This window comes from Bos javanicus, chromosome 11 (genome assembly GCF_032452875.1).
Source record: "Bos javanicus breed banteng chromosome 11, ARS-OSU_banteng_1.0, whole genome shotgun sequence".
Lineage (NCBI taxonomy): Eukaryota > Metazoa > Chordata > Mammalia > Artiodactyla > Bovidae > Bos > Bos javanicus.
This window is the reverse complement of record NC_083878.1, coordinates 87,333,864-87,348,044: the sequence shown is the minus strand read 5'-3', so window position 1 is coordinate 87,348,044 and position 14,181 is coordinate 87,333,864. Positions and strand designations below refer to the sequence as shown.

General features: G+C 45.8%; 1 protein-coding gene across 2 annotated transcripts in view; it reads left to right on the top strand.

Moving 5' to 3' along the window:
- GRHL1 (grainyhead like transcription factor 1) overlaps positions 1-14,181 on the top strand; it is a 50,738-nt gene that overhangs the window by 14,824 nt on the left and 21,733 nt on the right. The window lies entirely within an intron of this gene.

The window sequence follows — 14,181 nt, the reverse complement described above, 5'->3', positions numbered from 1 at the left end:
CTCAGGTAACACAGTAGAAACATATGAATATGGGGCAGTTGTTAAAGTAAGATTGATCTTAATATTTGTGGCAGTAGTAGGAATACTTTTCTCTATCAAGGTCCATGTTTGAAGTTATCCTCACCTTCCTGTCCTTTCTCAACTTCTCTTTTATTTATTCAACAAGAATTTTAGCAGTTGCAGAGTAAGACACTATATTAAGTGCTAAATATCGTAGAGTTTAATTTTTCCCGCCTGATTGCTTGTAAAAAATTCTCTGACTGGATTCTTGAGAACAGTTTTAAGTTTGTACTATAATTGCTTTCCTTTCTTATTGTCTAAAGCAAAAGTGCATCTTTAAGAGTGCAAGGTATAGTCAGTGGGGTCCCCCAGTCTGTTAGGAAGCTTACGTTCTTGTAGTTGCCCCAAGGTTTTCCTGCTGACCACCTCCAGCCTATGCAAAAGTCTGCAGGCTGCTTATCCCAGAGTTTGGAACAAACACCGCAGAGAAGCTAGTAGAAGGAAAAGTGAACTTTCCACTTTGTATAGTTGTTGTTGCAGTTATTCTGAAATGAAATGCCTTAAATAGGGCTCGCTGTGCAAGCAGCCTGTAAGAAGAGTGGGCCCTGTGTCCCTGCCCACCTGCCCCTGGGCGCTTCTGTCCTTGAACCAGGCAAGTCTGTCCTGATCACCATGAGGGGCTGTGGGGAAATTGTGGAGGAGCTGATCAAGCACCCCTAAGTCCTGAACTCACTTTTCTGACTTATCTGTGATCTCGGGTTGGTCCCTTGATTCACCGGCTCAGTTTCCCCCCTGTTCCCCTTGGAGAATGAAAACCTCACGGTGGCCAGCTCTGTTGGGGTGTCATCAGGACTCAACAGGCGCTTGTCGGGTGCGTGGAGACCGTGATGGAAAGGCCTTGCGTGTGGGCAGGGCGGCTTGTTTGTTCCATGTGTCACTCTTCAGGGTGGGAGTAATGAAAGCCCAGCTGACGGGCGGGGATCATGGCTGGTTTCATTCTGAAGGCCTTCAGCATGTTTGCATTAAAGAGAAATAGTGTCGGAGGCGTGTCCCTAAGTAGTCTTAATAGCGTTGTTAATTGATGTAGGTAAATTCAGTTTCATTTCCCCTTCCAGACCCCCACGCAGACTTGATTTTTTTTCAGCCTTTGCCAGCTCCTGGATGGTGCTGGTGTCGTTTCTTAATGAGGCTGCTGCCTTTTGAAGCGGTATCGGGCATCAGTTTCAAGCGTTTGTTGGAATGGAGTCCGTAGATGTTTTGCTTCCCCTGGCCAAGTTGATGTTTTCTGTCTTTACACTTACAGTAATGGATGCCCCAGGGTAACTAGTGTGAACAGATGGACACGCAGAATGCTGTACAGGTGGCTTTTTTTGAATTTCAGTTTCTGAAATCATCCCACTTTCTTGTCTGATTTAGGATGCGTTTGTTGATTCTTAATTCCAGTTCATTCTCCGCCACAAACATAGGGTTTCTTAGAGACATGTGGCATTCCTTTCTTCCTCCACTTAAAAAAAATAAAAGATACTAACATATATCCTTTTTGCCACACCAGGAGAAGTAAGACCAGAGTTCTAGCCCAGGGTCAACACGAGCGTCTTCTCTGTAGATTGCACTGCTCTTCAGGGGTGATTGTTTTTCGGACTCATCCGGTTTAATCTTGAGCACCTTGACTTAGGTTCTAGTTTGGGGAAAGCCCTGTCTAAGTTAGACTCATCTTCTCCAGTTCCTGTCTATACTCCATTTACCAGCATAAGCATGTACTTGCTATTACCATGGAAATGCAAAGAAATTATGAAACTTACATTTAAAAAAAAGTTTATTAGACTTCAAAGCATCAGGGGAAAAGGAAGTTGCTTGGAAAAGCAGAAATGTCTTAGAAACAAGCCCCCGTGGCAGCCCTGGGCTCTCCCATGTCTAGACCCAGTTCGTTCATTTTTCTGTACTCCACACAAAATTAGGTCTGTTTGGGTAGCCATGCATCTTCTCAAGAGTCAGGAGTACCCAGACAAATTAAAGTTCGTCTGGCATTCACACTTCATTGGGAAATGACTTCATCAGATTTCTTCCTTCCTGATTTATGACTGAGATCATATGCTTGAGGTGATTCTGGTAGGGAGAAGCGGTTCCCTGCAAAACATTAAAACAGGGTGCTCTGGTGGAGTTTAGAATTTGTCAGGTAGGAGGACTCTGGTCCCTGGAGGATTAGGAGATTGTTGCAGGGGTCAGGGGGAGATGTAAAGGAAGGTGGGAGGAAGATAAACACAGACTTGGGCTCTGTAAAGATTTCACCCAAAGCCAGCTGTGCCCCTTGCCCCCAGTTGCAAGAATTCGTAACTTTATCCTCCAAATATCCAGCTACCTGCTGTGCCCATGGCCCAGTGCTCTGTCCTGGCTGAAAACACTGGTGTTGTAGTTCAGGTGTATTGTGGGTTAAATGGGCTTTTGTGGCCTGAGATCCTAAATATAGCATCATGTTTCTAAGGAAATGAAACTTCACCAATGAACTTTGGAGACACAGATAACTTATTGGCTGGGGTTGTCTGTTCTGCACCAGTTTCCGTGTTTCCAGTCAAGTGAGTCGTTCTGGATAGCCTTCACGTCCTGGAACAAGGTTTAATTTTTTGCTTGGACTATAGATCTAAGAGTTTACAAGAGCATTGAGATTTGGATAGTGATATGAAGTAAGGGCCTCTCAAAGCCTGAAGATCTAAAATAAATAGAGGAAAAAAGAAGTTAGGGGGAGAGAATTAACTTGTCTGAACGTCAGTTTTAGGCCCGGCACCATGCTGAGGGGCTTTCCCTGTGTTGGCACCTAGCGGGCAGTACCACCTGCCCAGTACTCAGGAAAAGGCGCTCAGTCCTCCAGGTGGGAAGACGTTTGCTGCTTGTCATCCAGGTGAGATCACCCAAGGAGGCAGGCATCTCCACCTTGAAATGGACAGAAAGTGATCCTGCCAGGGGGAGACATCTAGAAGTGTCAGCCCTAATTACTAATAGCAAGGCATTGTGGGTTCACTAATGCAGATTGCCTTGGCAAGTAGAGCACTTTTGCTACAAGGGAACAGTTTATACTGATTGTTGGATGAGTGGTGTCTGCCTCCAGAGGAGTGGAAATTATAAACCGAAAATCCTCCTGGAAACCAAAATCCTTATGGAATCAAGACACTGGACAGCCAGTTCTGAGGGAGCCTGGCATCCAGCAGAGCCCCGCTCGCAGGAAGGGGTTGTGCTAGTGGGACAGGACATACTTGGTTATAGTTAACTGGACAGTGTAGGAGGTGGGAAGGAAAGCAGGGGCCGCTGCAAACAGAGCTCAGGGTCGCTTTGATCGTCTGTACATGCTCTGAGCTCCTGAGTATGGAGCATACCTTTTAAAGATGTGATGAAACTCCAGGGAGGTGGAATATGTCACATGTTTTTTTCTAGAGGTGACTTCTAAATCCTTACTGCCAGGTGGGTTGGGTGCTGCTGCCAATCACACAATTTCATCTTCTAAACACTAACAGTGAAGTTTGCCGTCAGACATGCGCTCAGCTCCTAATGGAGTGAGCACCGTCAGAGGAGGAGTAGGTGTGGAGTCTGGATTCTGCCTTCGTGGCTTAAAACCACCTGAAGACTCGGAAGAGTCCATCCTGTGGGCCGTGCTTCCTGATGTCTTCATCGGACCCGCAGGAGGAGGCACTCGGGGTCAGGTGGGAGGAAGGCTCTTGCGGTGGATGGAGCTGCGCCTTCCTCTCCTCGTGGCAGGATCTCATCTCTGGGAGGGGGTGGTCAGAGCCCGTTTCAACACGCCATTTGTCTCTTCCTGGTTCAGTTCCCTTGCCTGGTTCACCTTCAGGGCAGGGCCAGGGCCCGCAGAGAAGAGACAGGACCAGATCAGAGCATCCTCTCCCTCGTGGGAGAGAGAGCGCTGTGTGCTTTGAATTCTAACGTGCCAGCTCTCAGGAGAAACGCCAAGGCCTTCTGCCGGGTTGTCCTTCTGAGCCAAATGTGTTCTGTGTCACCGAGAGGCTCATGTTACAAAGTAAAGAGGATTGGAGTAGAACACAGAGCCCACCAGGAGCACTGAGAGCCTGGGTTGGGCTGGAGCATGGCGGTCTTTCCCTTTGTTCCCTGTCTCAGCAGAGGGCTACATCATTCCTGCCGCAGGATGACAGAGGGGTGGACCCGTGCTGGTGACTTGAACTTAAGGCTTTCTGTGTGTGCTTGTGAGATGCAGGTTTATGAGTATAATAACAGTTTGTTGTTTCATCTAAGCATAATATTTGGAATTCATCATGAGAATAGTCTTTAGTTTGTTTGGACTGAGCCTACTGCTTGCATTTAGAGGGATTCCATCCTGGTGAAGCACCCAGCAAGCGCTCCAGTAAAAGAAGGTGTTGCCACCCTGGTTGCATTAAGCATGGGGCAGGTTTGGTTTGTTTCTCAACTTTAAATTTCCAGTGTGAATGGGAGGGAGGCGGGAGAGGTGAGTCAGACATCTTACTTGCGATTGCAATTAAGTGTAGGCGTGAAATTTCAAACAAAAGTGTATCTTCCCTGGCCTAAATACTGGAGGAAGCCAGGAAGCATTGTTACTTTTAAAATGAACGTACAAGACTTTCAGAGTCCAGCCAAACGCGGGCTGGACTCTCCAAGCGTCCTGTCCTTAGACCCTAGAGAACTCAAGGGAACCCGGGAGCTTCTGAGCTGACCCTCTTTCTACTCCATGCAGTTGGAAAGTATGTGTTTATTAAAGTGAAAGGTAAAAAATGTTGGTGCCAGAAAGTCACTCTCCTCTACAGGGAATGAATAGTCTTTGAGCTGTGGTTTGATCAGAACTGAAAGTGATGAGAAATTTTTCTGGAATGGAAATGTGTGGGGTATGCCTTTCATTAGCTGATACGGGATGAATTCTTGACTTTGCAGTTGGAAAGCTGACTCTGAAGAGACCGCCCTGGGTCTGACTACGAGGGAGGTTTCTGTTTTTAGAGCGAGGGTTGTTGTGCTTGGGCTGGAAACATTTCACGTATTACCCTAGTGTCTGGGCAGGAGGTCGGCCCCGTGGTGAGACTGAATGCGCCAATTCCCGGTGGGCCTCCCGAACCTGCAGGTCGCAAAAGCGCACGTTCATCGCTGCACACACCTGCGGGCGAGGCCAGGCCGTGATGGTTTTGGTTGGACGAGGGAGACACTTGGCAGCTGAAGAAAGCCTCGGTTTGGTAGTGAAGCCTGCATCTTGTGAAACGGGTTTGAGGCACTATGTCAGCCACTATGAAAAGTGCTGTCACTTGAACTTGTTTTTCAGTCTCTCTGGAGCAGGGCGGGTCAGAGTTTCCCCCTCCCTCCGCCCTGCCGCGGTCTAGTGAGCTCGTCTCTCAAGCTTTATTCTCTGACGCTTTGTCACCTTAACCCGCCTGCTCCTGGGTCCTTCCTGGAAATTCCATCTTGAGTGGTTTTCTGAGTCTGTCATTTCAGCCAGAGAGGGTTGACTCTGCCCGGACGTTATTAGTCATAACTGAATTTACCTGGAATAGAGATCTGGGGACAGTGTAGGACTTGGGAGTTAAGATTTTCTTTCTTTTTTTTTTTTTTTTAACAAGGCAGGTCTTCTTCATGTGAGACTCCAAATCTGGTAGTAAAAATAAGTGGACTCTATATTAATTACCCAGTTAGGCACTTTTTCTTTCGCTTTTTTTTAAAAAAAGTTCCAGTGTCTAATTTGAAATTTTGACTGGAAGTCAGTTTGCTGGCCAAGCCTGCCCTTGTGACCATCTGCTCCCGGTCCTATACTCTGTACTAGAGATGCTGGTGTGTCCGTGTTTACCTTGCTTCACACCTGCATCCAGATCTTCGCATTTCAAACAACCATTCTGTTTATTTGGGACAACAGGAGCCAAGCCTCTGTATCTGCCAAGTGTCCTTAGGTTCACCAGGCCCTGCTTGTAGGACGTGACAGAGGGAAGACGGTGCCTCCAGGAAGTTTTTCTCTCTCCTTCTCTTTCTTTGTCTTTGGGACTTCTCCCGGCTCTCTGCAATCTATTGCAGAGACCAAAGCTGACGTGTGGGCGGCGTGGGAAGGCAGCGCTGTGGCCGCAGTTGGGGCGATGACTAGACCCTTATGTTGTCTTTGGGGAGACGCCCCACGTTGCTGGCAGAAGATTGCAAGTCAGTGCTTTGCTCTCTCCACACCCCTCCCCTTGCCACCCAGCCTTCCTGTTCTTTCTCTCCTCTCCTGATGGCCGTCTGATCGTCTAAGAAAGAACACACTCACACACTGGTCGCATGTTTGAAGGCTCTTGTTTCATGCCGATGTTAATTCTGTAGTGGGACTTTTTACTCCCCGCATGTCATCAGAAGAGTGGGGAGGTGTGACTTTCCTGGGATTAGCCGATGAATCAGTGGTGGAGCTGGACTCTGCGTCTCCGCCTCTGACTCAGCCTCTGATACCTTCTGGGGTGTAATTAATTAATTAGGCCTGTGCATCGGGAGTAAGCAGGGGAGCAGCTAGGCTCCTGCAGAACTAAGATAATCAGAGTTTGTTTGGTTTGGGTCTCCCCCCGCCACAGTTGTGGGAGAGGGAATGTTGAAAATTAAGTGTCTGCTGTAGAATACTCAATAGATGTTCCTGTCTGATTAGACTTGGACCTTGATTCCTTCCTTTAAACTGTTTCTTACTCCATTGGTTTCAGCTGGCGTAACTTCCCTATACACATATTGGAAAAATGGGGAATTTGTTATCTTGAAGTAGTGGTATTAGATTTGGGGTAAGAATAAACCTGTGCTGTTGATCTCACATTGTAATTTAATTTGTCAGGAGGTTTCTAACTAAGAAAAGCGACTTAGAAATATTTTCAAGTGATTTTTTTTTTGGACTGATATGGAAATGAGTTAAATGAAAGCTTGTTCTAGGATTCCTACTTCCATCTTAACAGACCAGTTACATCCCAGGAATGAGATTATGAATATGATCTCTTTGACTAAGTTGAATTTAATACTAGAATGAGTTGAATTTAATACTAGAATGAGTTAAAGCAGTAATGACTCCCAGAGGCAGCTGGGACAATACCCACGAGGGCTGCCACTGCCTAACGGGGCCGAGGCACAACTAAGTCTCGTGAGTACAGGAAATCACCTAGAAATTGGGCGTAGAAGCCCTGTTTGATTTGGAATATAGGAACCCTTGATTTCATGCCTCCTGATCAAAGAAGAACCTTCTGCTCGCAGCCCCTTGAGGGTCACTCTTTCCCCTGTTTCCTGCTGCAACACACAGTTTTTCCGTTGGGAACTTCTTCAGGCTTTCTGTGTTCATTGTGTCGCTGTGATTTCAAGAGCACAGATGTGTGCAGAAGGCGTGGGTCCTGGCTCTGGCTTTGTCATCTGTGTCCCGTGTGCCTGACTCTTCAGAGCCTGAGCCACAACTGAACTCTGTGTCTCTCTTGCGTTAAGGTGCTGAGTAGCCAGCTTCTGAGCCAGGTGATGCTCACGTTCAAGGTAGACGTTTCAGGGGAGCGCAACAAGGAGAAGTGCATTCTTGGGATATAAAACATTTTATGGTGATCAGCTTTCTGAAGCATCTTCCATAGTTAAATCAGCCCATTTTTCTTTTTTTCTTTTCCTTCTTCTATTAGATCGCTTTTCTTTTCTTGTGTTTATTTACCAGGCAGTTAGAACTCCATCGAACTGTCTGAATGTGCACTTAATTCACAGTGACCCACATGGAATTCTGATCAGGCATGCTCTCAGCCGTGCAGGCTGATGCTTTTCCAAAATTCTTATCGTGTACAGTCTTATTTCAAAGATGAAAGCACCATTCTCCCTTGACAAATTGTTTCTGTCATTATCGATCCCTTTAACTCATTTCTAATAGCCTTCCAGGAAATTCTATGCAAGGCAGTTAATCTGTTGCTACTGTGTGGACGGTATGTTCCATTCATTCAGCACATTATTCATTGTGCTTTTCTCTCTAGGATCACTCTGAGGGAGTGAAAAGCAGTACAAGCAGAAAGCCTGTCCTCAAAAGAGGGGACACTTTCTATGTGATGTACAGGTCATAAGTGAGGTTTAAAGAGTGCTCCCAGGGTTTCCAGGTTAAGGGGGTCCCTTCAGCTAAGGGAGGCGAAGGCTTTATAGAAGAGACGGCACCGGCTCTGTGCTTTGAGAGATGGTGGCTGCGGAGTGTTTTTGCAAAGGCCGTTTGATGGGACCTTTCTTCTCCCTTATTCCTGCCCCCAGAGTAGCTCCTGTGAATTTCAGAGGCACCTGCAGGAGCTCAGTCTGCAGAGGTACTCTGGTGTATTGTAGCATGGGAAACAGCACCAGGACTTAGCTGCTACGATGCTCGAATCTTGTAAGAAAGTCGTAGACATTACCACACTGTCAGTATGACATGAAGCTACATGTGAAGGGATAACATGCCTAATTATCACATCCCACTGTTAGGTACCTGCAGTTGCTGTGAAGGAAAGATGTCACTGTACATAATACTTTAAAGTGTAAAAGTAAATCAGTACAGTAGACAGTCACCTCATGGCTCACTCTGTGGGTTTACCTCTGCCCTAGAACTTTCCATATCTGTCCCTTTCTCTGTGTCAGTGAGCCTCGAAACTCCATAATCTTTTTCCAGATTGAGGGGTATATGTAGTCAGTTGTTCATTTTACAGTTATCTATATCTGGTGTGTATGGTAAACTGCTTGATGTCCTGGATTCTAAAGATGACCTCAGTGTTCACATGTGCTTGGAAAAAAGATGTGAAGTGAATAACCTGTGAACTTGGGCAGCAAGTTACCTAACCTCGAAAAAGTCTCATCTGTGCACTGGGGGCAGAAGAGAGCCAGTTTCAGATATTGTTTTGAGGGCCAAAGAGTCAGGTACATTGTCAGAGTACAGCAAATGTAACTCACATATCATAGCAGCATGTAGTTTTGTTTGGCTGGACTTTAGGAATCTGGGGGTCATCCATTCAGTGAATGTTTTTTTTTCTTATTGGCCAGGCACTGCCAGGGTGCTTTGGGAGTGTAAAGCTGAGTGGAACATGGCCCAGTTCTCTGGAAATTCAGAATTTAGTGAAGGTTTCTACTCTAGTATGTGCAGTCATAGAAGTAAACACAAAAGAGTAGAAGTTACCTTAGAATAGGAAGATGAGAGAAGGTTCCCTTAGGCGATGCTTGTGATAGCATATTCAAAAGCAGAGACAATACTTTACCAACAAAGGTCCGTCTGGTCAAGGCTATGGTTTTTCCTGTGGTCATGTATGGATGTGAGAGTTGGACTGTGAAGAAGGCTGAGCGCTGAAGAATTGATGCTTTTGAACTGTGGTGTTGGAGAAGACTCTTGAGAATCCCTTGGACTGCAAGGAGATCCAACCAGTCCATTCTGAAGGAGATCAGCCCTGGGATTTCTTTGGAAGGAATGATGCCAAAGCTGAAACTCCAGTACTTTGGCCACCTCATGCGAAGAGTTGACTCATTGGAAAAGACTCTGATGCTGGGAGGGATTGGGGGCAGGAGGAGAAGAGGACGACAGAGGATGAGATGGTTGGATGGCATCACTGACTCGATGGACATGAGTCTGAGTGAACTCCGGGAGTTGGTGATGGACAGGGAGGCCTGGCGTGCTGTGATTCATGGGGTCTCAAAGAGTCGGACACGACTGAGCGACTGAACTGAACTGAACTGAACTGAGTGAGTCCTAAAGAACAGTTAAGAATGAGCCAAGTGTTCAGAGCCCAGAATGAGCCTGTGATATGAGTGAGTACAGAGCTCAAATCTGACACCCAAGACGAGTGAGAGGTGGGGTGAGGAGGTGAGTCCAGACTCTGAAGGCCCCGTCCTGCCCGAGTGAAGACCTTGGACGTCACCCTGTAAGCAAGCTGTCTCAAACCCTTGGGGGTCTATCGACCAAGGAGATCAGGGTTGGAGTTTCTTTGCGTTTTCAATTCAGTGATAAGACTTTTTAAATTCACAGATATACTCTGGTGGCCAGCTGCTGCCAGGAGGTTTCATCGCTAGTGTTTGTGCTTAGGTATTAAGTTAGAGCCAGACACAGGCCAGGTGAGTTCCTGGGGGTGCTATGTGGTCAAACATTATGCATTCAGCTGTTTGAATAGAGCAGTAATTTCTCAGACTAGGATTGGATATGTTCTTAGGGGGCAAGGAACTTTTTTTTCCTCTTTCAAAAAGGATGCATGTGTTATTCACATTTGAGAAACATGCTGTAGGTGGTAAGAAACACAGCTGGACAGGTGGGTTGCATCACAGGCAGCTTTTGACTGCCGAGGAATTTAGTCTGTCACATAGGCAGAGGTGAGTGATTGAACGCCGTTGAGTAAGAATAAATGATTAAGGTTCTGTAGTGATCCCGGTGTTTGGTGGTTGCCTAATGTCAAGGAAGCAGGCTCTCTCTTTTCATTTCCTGATTTGTGGCCATTTTATTGTTTAGACAGTCCTCTCCTAGGGGTTGGAAGAAAGGTGGGTTAATTTATGTAAATTTATATTAGCTTTTTTTTTTTGGTTGTGTGCTTTTGTCTGTTCTGGGGGCAGGACACTGTTATGTGTATTTAAAGTTTTGTTAGGATTTGAAACTTGTTAAATTAAGATTTGGAGCTAATAGGTGGATTTTTTATCTACCTATGGTTTTTCTGTCTCTCATTAACAGTTTTTAATCCAGCACCAGTTAGGAGAAATGCAAAAAATATACTAAACACCGGGAAAAAAATTTTTTTTAATGGATCACACATAATCCCTGCCATCAAGGGGCTTAGAGCAGCGGTCCCCGGCCTCTTTGGCACCAGGGGCCGGTTCTGCGGAAGACAGGTTTTCCACGGACAGGGTGGGGAGGACGGTTTTGGGATGATTCAGGCACATGAGACTTACTGTGCACATTCTCTCTATTGAGATTATATCAGCTCCATCTCAGATCGTCGAGCAGTAGGGGACCCTTGGCTTGCAGCACTCACAGGGTGACGCAGTGACCAGGGATTCGGTAGAGGTGGCATGTTCGGTGCTCTTGTTCTTTCCTTTCCCTGACCTCAGTGATGGGTGCAGAGGCCCTTGGCCTGAAAAAGGCCACAGGAGTCTGGGGAGGCTACTCAACTACCACGTGATAGATACTAAAATGGAGCTGCGATTCTCTGGGGGTGGCTAGGGAAACGCATCTCAGAGAAGTCCTTTCAGTTGTTACTAGGTCTTTAGTCATAAGAGAGATGCCAGTAGAGAATGAAATAAAGGTTATCATAAATTGGGTGAGTGAAAGTCGCTCAATCGTGTCCGACTCTTTTCGACCCCATGGACTATACAGTCCGTGGAATTCTCCAGGCCAGAATACTAGAGTGGGTAGCTTTTCCCTTCTCCAGGGTATCTTACCAACCCACGGATCGAACCCAGGTCTCCTGTATTGCAGGCAGCTTCTTTACCAGCTGAGCCACAAAAATAAGGACCCCTGCAAAGTGTGTATAAAAAGTCTTGTGAAGGAGGTGCGGTACTCGAATAGTGTTTTGTTTTTTAGAGCTGGCATAGGAGGGCTTGGGAACTCAGGTCCGTTCCTTCAGGCTCTTTCTCTAAGCTCTTCAGTTGTCCCCGTCACCGAGGTGATGTCACGTGGCTCCTCAACTCTCACCTCTCACTTAGGAGCGTTGCTTTGATACTTTATCATAATGTAAAAATTGGAGCCCTTAAAATGAAAAGTTTATTCCTTAAAAAAAAAGTTTAATTAAGAAAACTTGATCCAAACTGTCATAAGGGTGGTTCAGAATGTTCTCAGTGAATCTAAAGGTTCACATTTTGAAATTTTTCTTTCCTTTCATTGAGAAAACCATACTATGAAAGTCAGAGGACATGATTTTCACCAGTGTAGCAGCAAGGTCATTGTCATACAATAACGTGTAAAATTTCACCTAAATCAGTGGGGAAAAAAATTAAAACTGTATTATCTGGCTCTCAGTTTCTTTCCTTGTATGTGAAGAATAGGGAGTGAGTATGACTGTTGTGGTAGATTTTTGATAAGAAACAGCCTTTTTGTTTATGAAAATTAACCTAATATAATATATTTAAGTTAATTGGTCTCATCACTCAGCTTTTGACTAAACTGCTTATAATTTTTGTAACTGTCACGTTATGAATTCTTCTTACTTTGTTAGTGCTTTCTTTCTGTGAATTAGGTAGATGAACAATATTTCTAGAACTTCTCCCTGCAGATGAAATTCACTTGTTTAAGCTCACACATCTGACTACTCCCTTTAGACTAGAGAGTAAGTTTTCTGGAATTATGTCTTGGTTGGTGGTATAGATGACGAAGCCCCTGAAGAGCAGGCAAGTTGGGAATTTATAGAATCTGTTCTTAGCCACGTTCTCTCCACCTGCTGGAACGTGAGCTGCTTCTGAGCACACTGGTTCCCTCTGTCTTCCTCCTCTCTTTCTTTCCATGAGGGGTGGTCATGGGCATGGCAGCTGGCTGGAGACCTGTCTTGCGTGGCTGCCGTAATGCTTCCTGGGAAAGTCATCATAAACTAGCTCAGGGTCTGGTTGCTTGTTGGTTCTGTGCTTGTCAACATTTGGAGTGAAAAAAAACCTATACAAGTTACTTCTTCGATAATGCAATTCTTTATTCTCTTGTTTTCATTTTCAAACTGAGTTTTGAGGACAAGATTAAATCTTTTGAAAAATTCTAAGTACATGAAAACAAAATTAGATTTTTTGAAAAGTTCTAAGTTCGTGAATTCTCAGCCAGTAATGAGGAACTGTCTTAGAAAAATGGGCTGGACATTGAAAGAGGAATCTTGCCAAGCATCTTCCACCTGTTTAGCAGGGTTTTGTGTGTGTGTGTGTGTGTGTGTGTGTGTGTGTGTGTGATGGAGGGGAGGGTTAGGGTTTTTTTTTTTTCTCTAGTGATTTTGGATGGGGACATTGATTCCTCATCTTTTGAGATTTATGTTCCAATTATTTGAATAAAATTTAACTTTTCCTCCAAATCAGTGGTAAAGAAATACGAAAATAGAGAAAGCGTCATTATTTGAGTTCTTAAAGATCTTTATGTCATTCTGAAGAAGGAAGATTGTGCATTATTCAGCCTACTCTCAGATTCCAGATATAAGACTTTTTAAAGTGTGTGTGTATCTGTGTGTGTCTGTGTGCATGCACACATACTTGTGTTTTATAGAGGAGGGATTGGACGTGTAATAGTTCATCTTTCTATCTCTTTCCCACCTTCTTTAGCGGATATTGGAGTTTTTCTGTAATCTCATTATAGAAAGTATTTCTCTACACAGTGAGAATGGTCTGAACGTTCTCTTATCCAGACGTGGGTGACTTGGCCTGTTGTCCAAGGGCAAGTCAAGGCCAAGCCGCCAGGTAGAACCAGCCCCTGGGTTGACGCAGGTGAGGAACAGAACACCCCCGTCTTGTTGCCGCCCTGGGACCCGGGGCAGAGCTGGGTCTTGTGTTGTACATTTGCCGTCTCCCTGTCATGGGTGCCACTGATAAAAGTCTGTCACCTTCCTAAATAAAGATTCCCGGACACCGCGCTTCTCCTTCAGGACTTGGTGGAGTCCCCTCTGCGAGCCTGGGCTGCGTTGATAGAGGTGGGGGTCCACGGGAGAGGTCACACTGGTGAGACGTCCCCAGCGCCTGCCTTCTCAGGGGGCCACTTGTGTGGAAAGTGGAAACGCTGAGTCACAAAAAGGGCCTGACACTTCCTCACTGTTCCCATGTCGTGGCGATGTGAAGGTCAGTTACGTCCCAGCGGCTTGGAGACTGCCCCTCAGGCTCTGGCCATCCAGCGGGCTGTTCATGTGAGTAGTTTTTTCAAGATACCACCACCCTTCTCTGCTCACGTGTTGTTTGTGGTGGCGGCTTTAGCACCATCACTGTAGAGCTGGGTGGTTGCATTTGGCCCATGAAGGCGAAACTCTTATTGACCCTCTGCAGAAAAAGTTAGCCCACTCCTGGTTTAGAAGAATACTTGAGAACTCCTTCATGCATCTCGGTTGTGTTTATTCACTCCTCTCTCTACATTTTCTTTCTCTTGTTAAAAACCTGCGTGCCGAGCATGTGCTGTGTCCCAGCCCCAGGAGCAGAAAGGCTGGTCTCTGTCCTCCTTGGGGACGACCAGCAGTCAGCCTGACACCCCCATCCAGACACACAGCTCATCCCCACGCCATCAGCCCCTGTGAAAACCAAACGTCACGCGAGGAATAAACTTAAGAA